The 7,770-nt window shown below is 40.0% G+C and overlaps 1 pseudogene; it reads left to right on the forward strand.

Moving 5' to 3' along the window:
- Positions 1-4,623: 4,623 nt before the first annotated feature.
- On the forward strand, positions 4,624-6,886 carry LOC108541129 (zinc finger protein 468 pseudogene; annotated as a pseudogene).
- The last annotated feature ends 884 nt before the right edge of the window (positions 6,887-7,770 follow it).

Below are 7,770 nucleotides of genomic sequence, written 5' to 3' on the forward strand. Positions count from 1 at the left end.
GCATGTTCTCACTCATAGGTGGGAACTGAACAATGAGATCACTTGGACTCGGGAAGGGGAACATCACGCACTGGGGCCTATCACGGGGAAGGGGGAGGGGGGAGGAGGGAGCGCTTGCATTGGGGAGTTATACAAGATATAAATGATGAATTGATGGGTGCTGACGAGTTGATGGGTGCAGCACACCAACATGGCATAAGTATACATATGTAACAAACCTGCACGTTATGCACATGTACTAGAACTTAAAGTATAATAAAAAAAAAAATAAAATAAAATGAAAATGAAAAAAAAAGAAATAAAGGAGAGCATGTTAGATGACTAGCCATGAAGAAGCTTGTCTCAATATGTTTTCTTTTGAAACTCTAAGATAAAATAAGAGCTGTGTATATTACTGGGGATGAAAACCATCATGAATAAAAATCTAACACTGAGTGTTGCCAAAATGATACCAGTGTTGGTACAGAATTATATGGACAGGATAAGGGGCATTCATTATCCCAGATACTTCACTTTTCATGCTCAGCAGTGTGAACATGTAAGTGAATTGTAGCTTATTACTTGCAGGTCAATTGATTTCCCACTCGCACATCTCTGGATTCATTTCTATTGGGTCTCCTCTTAACCAGCTTTTACAGAGCCTCAAAATGCGTATAGTCTGGAGGAGGCCATCAGTGTCTTAATTCACAATCTGGTGTCTGTGTGTGTGTGTGTGTGTGTGTGTGCATAGAGAGAGAAAAAAAAAAAAAGAAGAGGAGGAAGACAGAGAGAGAGAGACAGAGAAAGGGAGGGAGAGGAAATTGTTCTTTTTCTCCTACTCCCTCAGAAGAGGGGGCATAGGGCTGTGGGAAAGGTGGGGCCCTCCAGGAGGCTAGAACCCTGCACCACCTGGAAGAGTCAGGTGGGCCCAAGTGTCTCGTCTCCTGAGGGGCGTGTGTGTGTACACTACCATGTGTCCAGGAGGAGATTCCTGTCCTACAAGGCATTTCTCCTCCAACATTCTTTCTTCCCTGGGTAACCAAGTGAGGTGCTGAAACCTCTGTTAATCCTTTTAATTAACAGAGGTGCTCTGAGAGGCCTGAAGTCTCTTTAGACTGCTGACTCAGACAGACCTGAGGGTGGCTGCATGTTGCTTTTATGAAGCACTACATGTGATTAGAGTTGCTCTGGGTAGCCCCAGACTATAGGCCTAAATACTGTGAGCCAGGGTTCACTAGGGAAATGAGCAAGGGTTTTGTTTTTTTCTCTGGTGAAGGGAGGAACTCATCAAGTAGTTAATATGCACTACTTGACTTGATGCAGGGGAAATACAGGAAACCATGAAATTTACATTTATATGACTTTATGAGAAAAGGCAGATAAACACTGCACTCACATCCACTGAAATGGTTTGCGCACTGGAAGCTCTAACTCATGGAAATTACCTCTCCAACTGCCATTCCTAACATTGTGAGGCTTGAGAATTCATAAACAAAATGTGATGGCATCTTCCTGAACCACAGTACCCAAGTTGCTTTGCTGTCCATATAAATTCTGGAGGAATTAGATGAAATAGAGTGTATCTTCTGCTAAAGAAGCTAGAGCATGCTTCTATATGAAGCAACAAAATTTTCTCAAGTTTCGAAAGATAGACTTGTGACATCTAAGATTGGTTGTTATTATTGGTTCTATAGCAATTGTCTTCCTTCTTTGTAGAAACATGTGGAAGATGGTGAAACCCTGTCTCTACTAAAAAAAATACAAAAAAAAATCAGCTGGACGTGGTGGCGGGTGTCTGTAGTCCCAGGTACTTGGGAGGCTGAGGCAGGAGAATGGCATGAACCTGGGAGGCGGAGCTTGCAGTGAGCTGAGATCCTGCCACTGCACTCCAGCCTGGGCGACAGAGTGAGACTCCATCTCATAAATAAATAAATAAAATAAAAAACATTTAAAAAATGTATTTAAGCCATTTGCTGATGTTTTCTAGTCTAATCAACTTTTGTTTGCTTGACAGCATTCTTGGTATGTTGGTGATAAGGTAATACATAAACTCCATCTGTAGCTATCAAAGCTTTAGTACCTCATCCTCCCATCTGAGCTAATGGATGACATTCTTACTAAACAACATTGGCACTTTGTGGCTGGCTTGAAGTCAGATCGTTTTCTAAAGATGATGTTAGGAATGTTTGTTTAGCATGTAGCATATAATCAGTTAGAAGCTATTTTCTTAACTGTCTTTTTCTCTTGTTTGTTTTCTTTCCTTTCTGTATATTCTGTTTTGTCTTTGCCTATTTCTTTGGTTCACAAAGGGTCCCTTCAGTTATAATGTTAGGAGGACTTCACAGTTGTGGCTTCGCTTCTTCTGCTTCTCCTTCTTCCTTCTTTCTTCTTCCTCCTCCTTCTCCTCCTCCTCCTTATCTTTCTTTCCTTCCCTCCCTCCCTTGCTCCTTCCCTCCCTCCCTTCCTTCCTCCCTCCCTCTTTCTTTTTCTTTTTCTTTTTTCTCTTTTCTCCTTTCCTTTCCTTCTCTTTTCTTTCCTTTCCTTTTCCCCTTCTCCTTCCTCTTCCCCTTCCCCTTCCCCTTCCCTTTCCTTCCCTTTTTTTTTCTTGACAGGGTCTAGCTCTGTCTCCCAGGCTACAGTGCAGTGGTGCAATCATGGCTCACTGCAGTCTTGACCTCCTGGGCTCATGCAAACCTACCACCTCAGCCTCCCCAGTAGCTGGGACTACAGGTGCATGCTACCACACCAGGCTAATTTTTGTATTTTTTTGTTATGGGAAGTAAGGGACCCTGAACGGTGGGACTGGTTGGAGCCATGGCAGAGGAACATAAATAGTGAAGATTTCATCTTAATATGGACATTTATCAGTTCTCAAATAATACTTTTATAATTTCTTATGCCTGTCTTTAATCTCTTAATCCTGTTGTCTTCATAAGCTGAGGTTGTACGTCACCTCAGGATCACTGTGATAATTGTGTTAACTGTAAAAATTGATTGTAAAACATGTGTTTGAACAATATGAAATCAGTGCACCTTGAAAAAGAACAGAATAATAGTGATTTTATTGAACAAGGGAAGACAGCCATAAGGCCTGACAGCCTGCAGGGCCGGGCAAAAAGAGCCATATTTTTCTTCTTGCAGAAGGCCTATAAATGGAAGTGCAAGTAGGAAACATATCGCTAACTTCTTTTCCTAGCAAGGAATATTAATATTAGTACCCTGGGAAAAGAATGCGTTCCTAGGGGGAGGTCTATGAACAGCCGCTCTAGGAATGTCTGTCTTGTGCTGTTGAGATAAGGACTGAGATACGCCCTGGTCTCCTGCAGAACCCTCAGGCTTACTAGGGCTGGGAAAACTCAACCCTGGTAAATTTGTGGTCACACTCGTTCTCTGCTCTTGAACCCTGTTTTCTGTTGTTTAAGATGTTTAAGGCCGGGCGCGGTGGCTCAAGCCTGTAATCCCAGCACTTTGGGAGGCCGAGATGGGCGGATCACGAGNCTTTTTGCTCTTTGAAGCATGTGATCTTTGTACCTACTCTCTGTTCTTATACCCCTCCCCTTTTGAAACCCTTAATAAAAACTTGCTTGTCTGAGACTCAGGTGGGCATCACAGTCCTACCAAGATGTGATGTCACCCCTGGCGGCCCAGCTGTAGAATTCCTCTCTTTATACTGTCTCTCTTTATTTCTCAGCCAGCCAACACTTATGAAAATAGAAAGAACCTATGTTGAAATATTGGGGTGGGTTCTCCATATAGATGTATATAATTATATATAGTTATTATATAAATATTATATAAAATATATTATTATTATTATCATTTTAGATTTGAGATTTTGCCATGTAGCACAGGCTGATCTCAAACTCCTGGGCTCAAGCAATCCTCCTGTCTCAGTCTCTCAAAGTGCTGGGATTACAGGCATGGGCCATCTCACTGGGCCCAGCATCTTTCTTGACGCCAGGTTCATTGTCATTGCTGTTTGTTTTTCATTTGTTTCAGGGTTTAGACCTTCAACATTATATGGACATTTGCTATCAGTTTTCTTGAAGATGATGGGTTAACTGCCCAAGCAAGTGACACACAAAAACCTAAATCACAAGAATCAGGATAATTTATTATTATTTCTACTCTTTTAGTTTTCATCTTTAGGATTTAAGGTACTAAGTTCTACAGGAGTCAGAGCTTATTCTAAATTCCTCACTTTCAGGCTGGGCACGGTGGCTCACACCTGTAATTCCAGCACTTTGGGAGGCCAAAGTGGGCAGATCACATGAGGTCAGGAGTTCAAGACCAGCCTGGCCAACATGGCGAAACCCCATCTCTCTACTAATAGTGCAAAACTTAGCTGGGCATGATAGCATATGCCTGTAGTCTCAGCTACTCAAGAGGCCAAGGCACAGGAATTGCTTGAACCTGAGAGGTAGAAATTGCAGTGAGTAGAGATCACACCACTGCACTCCAGCCTGAGTGACAGAGTAAGACTCTATATCAATAATAATAATAATAATAATTCCTCACTTTCTTCATTAAAAATACAAAGCATGTAAAGATTAAAGTTAAATTGGACCAGGAAGCAAATTCCATGGAGTGAAGGTCACACCGCAGCGGACTGACTTCTAAAGACTCTTGGTAAATGAGGAAGAAACCCGGAAGAGGAAGAGGAAAGCAAAGGGGTCAGGGATGGCTCTTCCTCAGGGTCTATTGAAATTCAGGGATGTGGCCATAGAATTCTCTCAGGAGGAGTGGAAATGCCTGAACCCTGCTCAGAGGACTTTATACAGAGACGTGATGTTGGAGAATTATAGGAACTTGATCTCCCTGGATATCTCTTCCAAATGCAGGATGAAGAAGTTGTTATCAACAGGGCAAGGCAACACAGAAGTGCTCCACACAGGCGCAGTGCAAAGACATGCAAGTCATCACCTTGGAGATTTTTGCTTTCAGGAAATTGAGAAAGATATTCATGACTCTGTGTTTTAGTGGCAAGAAGATAAAATAAATGGCCATGAAGCACCCATGACAGAAATAAAAAAGTTGATGGTAGTACAGACCAATATGATCAAAGGCATGCTGGAAACAAGCTTATTAAAGATCAGCTTGGATCAAGCTTTCATTCACATCTGACTGAACTGCACCTATTTCAGCCCAAAGAGAAAATTGGTAATCAAGTTGAGAAGTCTATCAACGATGCTTTCTCAGTTGCAGCATCCCAAAGAATTTCTTGTAGGCCCCAAACCCATATTTCGAATAAGTATGGGAATAATTCCCTCCATTCTTCATTACTCACAAAAAAATGGGAAGTACACATGAGAGAAAAATCTTTCCAATGTAATGAGAGTGGCAAAGCCTTTAATTGTAGCTCACTCTTTAAAAAAAATCGGAAAATCCATTTAGGAGAGAAACAATATAAATGTGATGTATGTGGCAATGTCTTTAATCAGAAGCAATACCTTGCATGCCATAGATGTCACACTGGTAAGAAACCTTACAAATGTAATAAGTGTGGCAAGACCTTTGGTCACAATTCAGCCCTCTTAGTTCAAAAGGCAATTCATACTGGAGAGAAACCTTTCAAGTGTAATGAATGTGGCAAGGTTTTAATCACAAATTGAACCTTGCATGTCATCATAGACTTCATACTGTAAAGAAACCTTACAAGTGTAATGAATGTGGCAAGGTTTTTAGGCAACAATCAAACCTTGAATGTCATCATAGGCTTCATACTGGAAAGAAATCTTTCAAGTGTATTAATGTGGCAAGGTTTTTAGGCAACAATCAAACCTTGCATGTCATCATAGACTTCATACTGGAAAGAAACCTTACACATGTAAGAAACAATATAAATGTGATGTATGTGGCAATGTCTTTAATCAGAAGCAATACCTTGCATGCCATAGATGTCACACTGGTAAGAAACCTTACAAATGTAATAAGTGTGGCAAGACCTTTGGTCACAATTCAGCCCTCTTAGTTCAAAAGGCAATTCATACTGGAGAGAAACCTTTCAAGTGTAATGAATGTGGCAAGGTTTTTAATCACAAATTGAACCTTGCATGTCATCATAGACTTCATACTGTAAAGAAACCTTACAAGTGTAATGAATGTGGCAAGGTTTTAGGCAACAATCAAACCTTGAATGTCATCATAGGCTTCATACTGGAAAGAAATCTTTCAAGTGTATTAATGTGGCAAGGTTTTAGGCAACAATCAAACCTTGCATGTCATCATAGACTTCATACTGGAAAGAAACCTTACACATGTAAAGAATGTGACAAAGTTTTCAATTTCAAACCACTCCTTGAAATACATAGGAGAGTTCATACTGGAGAGAAACCATAGAAATGTAAGGTTTGTGACAAGGATTTTGGGTGTGATTCACACCTGGCACAACGTACTGGAATTCACACTGGAGAGGAACTGTACAAGTGTAATAAGTGTGAAAAAGCCTTTAGTGGGCAGTCAACACTTACCATCAAGCAATCCGTGGTGTAGGGAAACTTTACTGATGTGATGATTGTCACAAAGTCTTCAGTAACGCTACAACCATTACAAAACACTGGAGAATCTATAATGAAGAGAGGTCTTACAAGTGTAATAATGTGGCATATTTTTCAGACACCGTTCATACCTTGCAATTCATTGGTGATCTCATATAGGAGAGAAACCTTACAAATGTGATGATTGTGGCAAGGTCTTCAGTGAAACTTCATCTTATGCAAAACATAGAATTCATACAGGAGAGAAACCTCACAAATGTGATGATTGTGGCAAAGCCTTTACTTCACATTCACACCACAGTAGATATCAGAGAATCCATAAAGGACAGAAATATTACAAATGTCATATGTGTGGCAAGGTCTTCAGTCTGAGGTCACTCCTTGCAGAATATCAGAGAATTCATTTTTGAGGTAATAGTTCCAAATGCAATGAGTATAGCAAGGATTAACTGACATTAGAGTCAATTCAGCATTGACTTGAGTTTGAGTTGACTTAAAACATTGAGTTCAAGCATTAATTGACATTAAAGTGTTTATGTTAAGAGGATTGGGCCAGGCACAGTGGCTCACACCTGTAATCCCAGCATTTGGGAGGCCAAGGTGGGTAGATCACTTGAGGTCAGGACTTTGAGACCAGCCTGGCCAACAGACATGAGCCACTTTTCCCAGCCTGTTTTTTGTTTAACAAAAACTGATGGGGACTTTTATGGGTATTGTGTTAAATCTAAATCACATTGGGTTATATAATCATTTAACAATATTAATTTTTCCAAACCATCAACATGGGTTATATCTCTATATATGTTTTTAATCATTTTGATCAATGTTTGTAGATTTCAAGGTAGGAAATTCTCAGCTTTTTACATTTATGCCTAAGTGTTTATTTAAGTTCTGTAGCAAATGGAAGTGTTTTAAAATTTTCATTTAAAGTTGTTTATTGTTATATATGGAAATTCAACTAATTTTTGGTGCCGATAATGTATTCTGCAAACACACTGAATGTGTTTATTAGTTCCAGTAGTATTTTGGCTGATTGTGATTTTCTACACAGAATATCATGTCATCTACAAGCAAATATAATTTTACTTCTTTCTTTCTGATTTGGATGAGTTTTACTTCTTTTGCTATTTAATTACTCTCGCTAGGACAGCCAGTACTTATTGAATAGAAATGGTGAAAGCATTCTTGCGTCATGTGAGATCCTACAGGAAAAGCATTCCATTTTCCCTGCTTGGTTATTTCTATTGTTGAGGTAAATTTCCTTCTCTATCTATTTTGTTTAGGATTTCTATGA

Source organism: Rhinopithecus bieti, unplaced genomic scaffold (genome assembly GCF_001698545.2).
Source record: "Rhinopithecus bieti isolate Rb0 unplaced genomic scaffold, ASM169854v2 scaffold_18354, whole genome shotgun sequence".
In the NCBI taxonomy this organism is placed as follows: domain Eukaryota; kingdom Metazoa; phylum Chordata; class Mammalia; order Primates; family Cercopithecidae; genus Rhinopithecus; species Rhinopithecus bieti.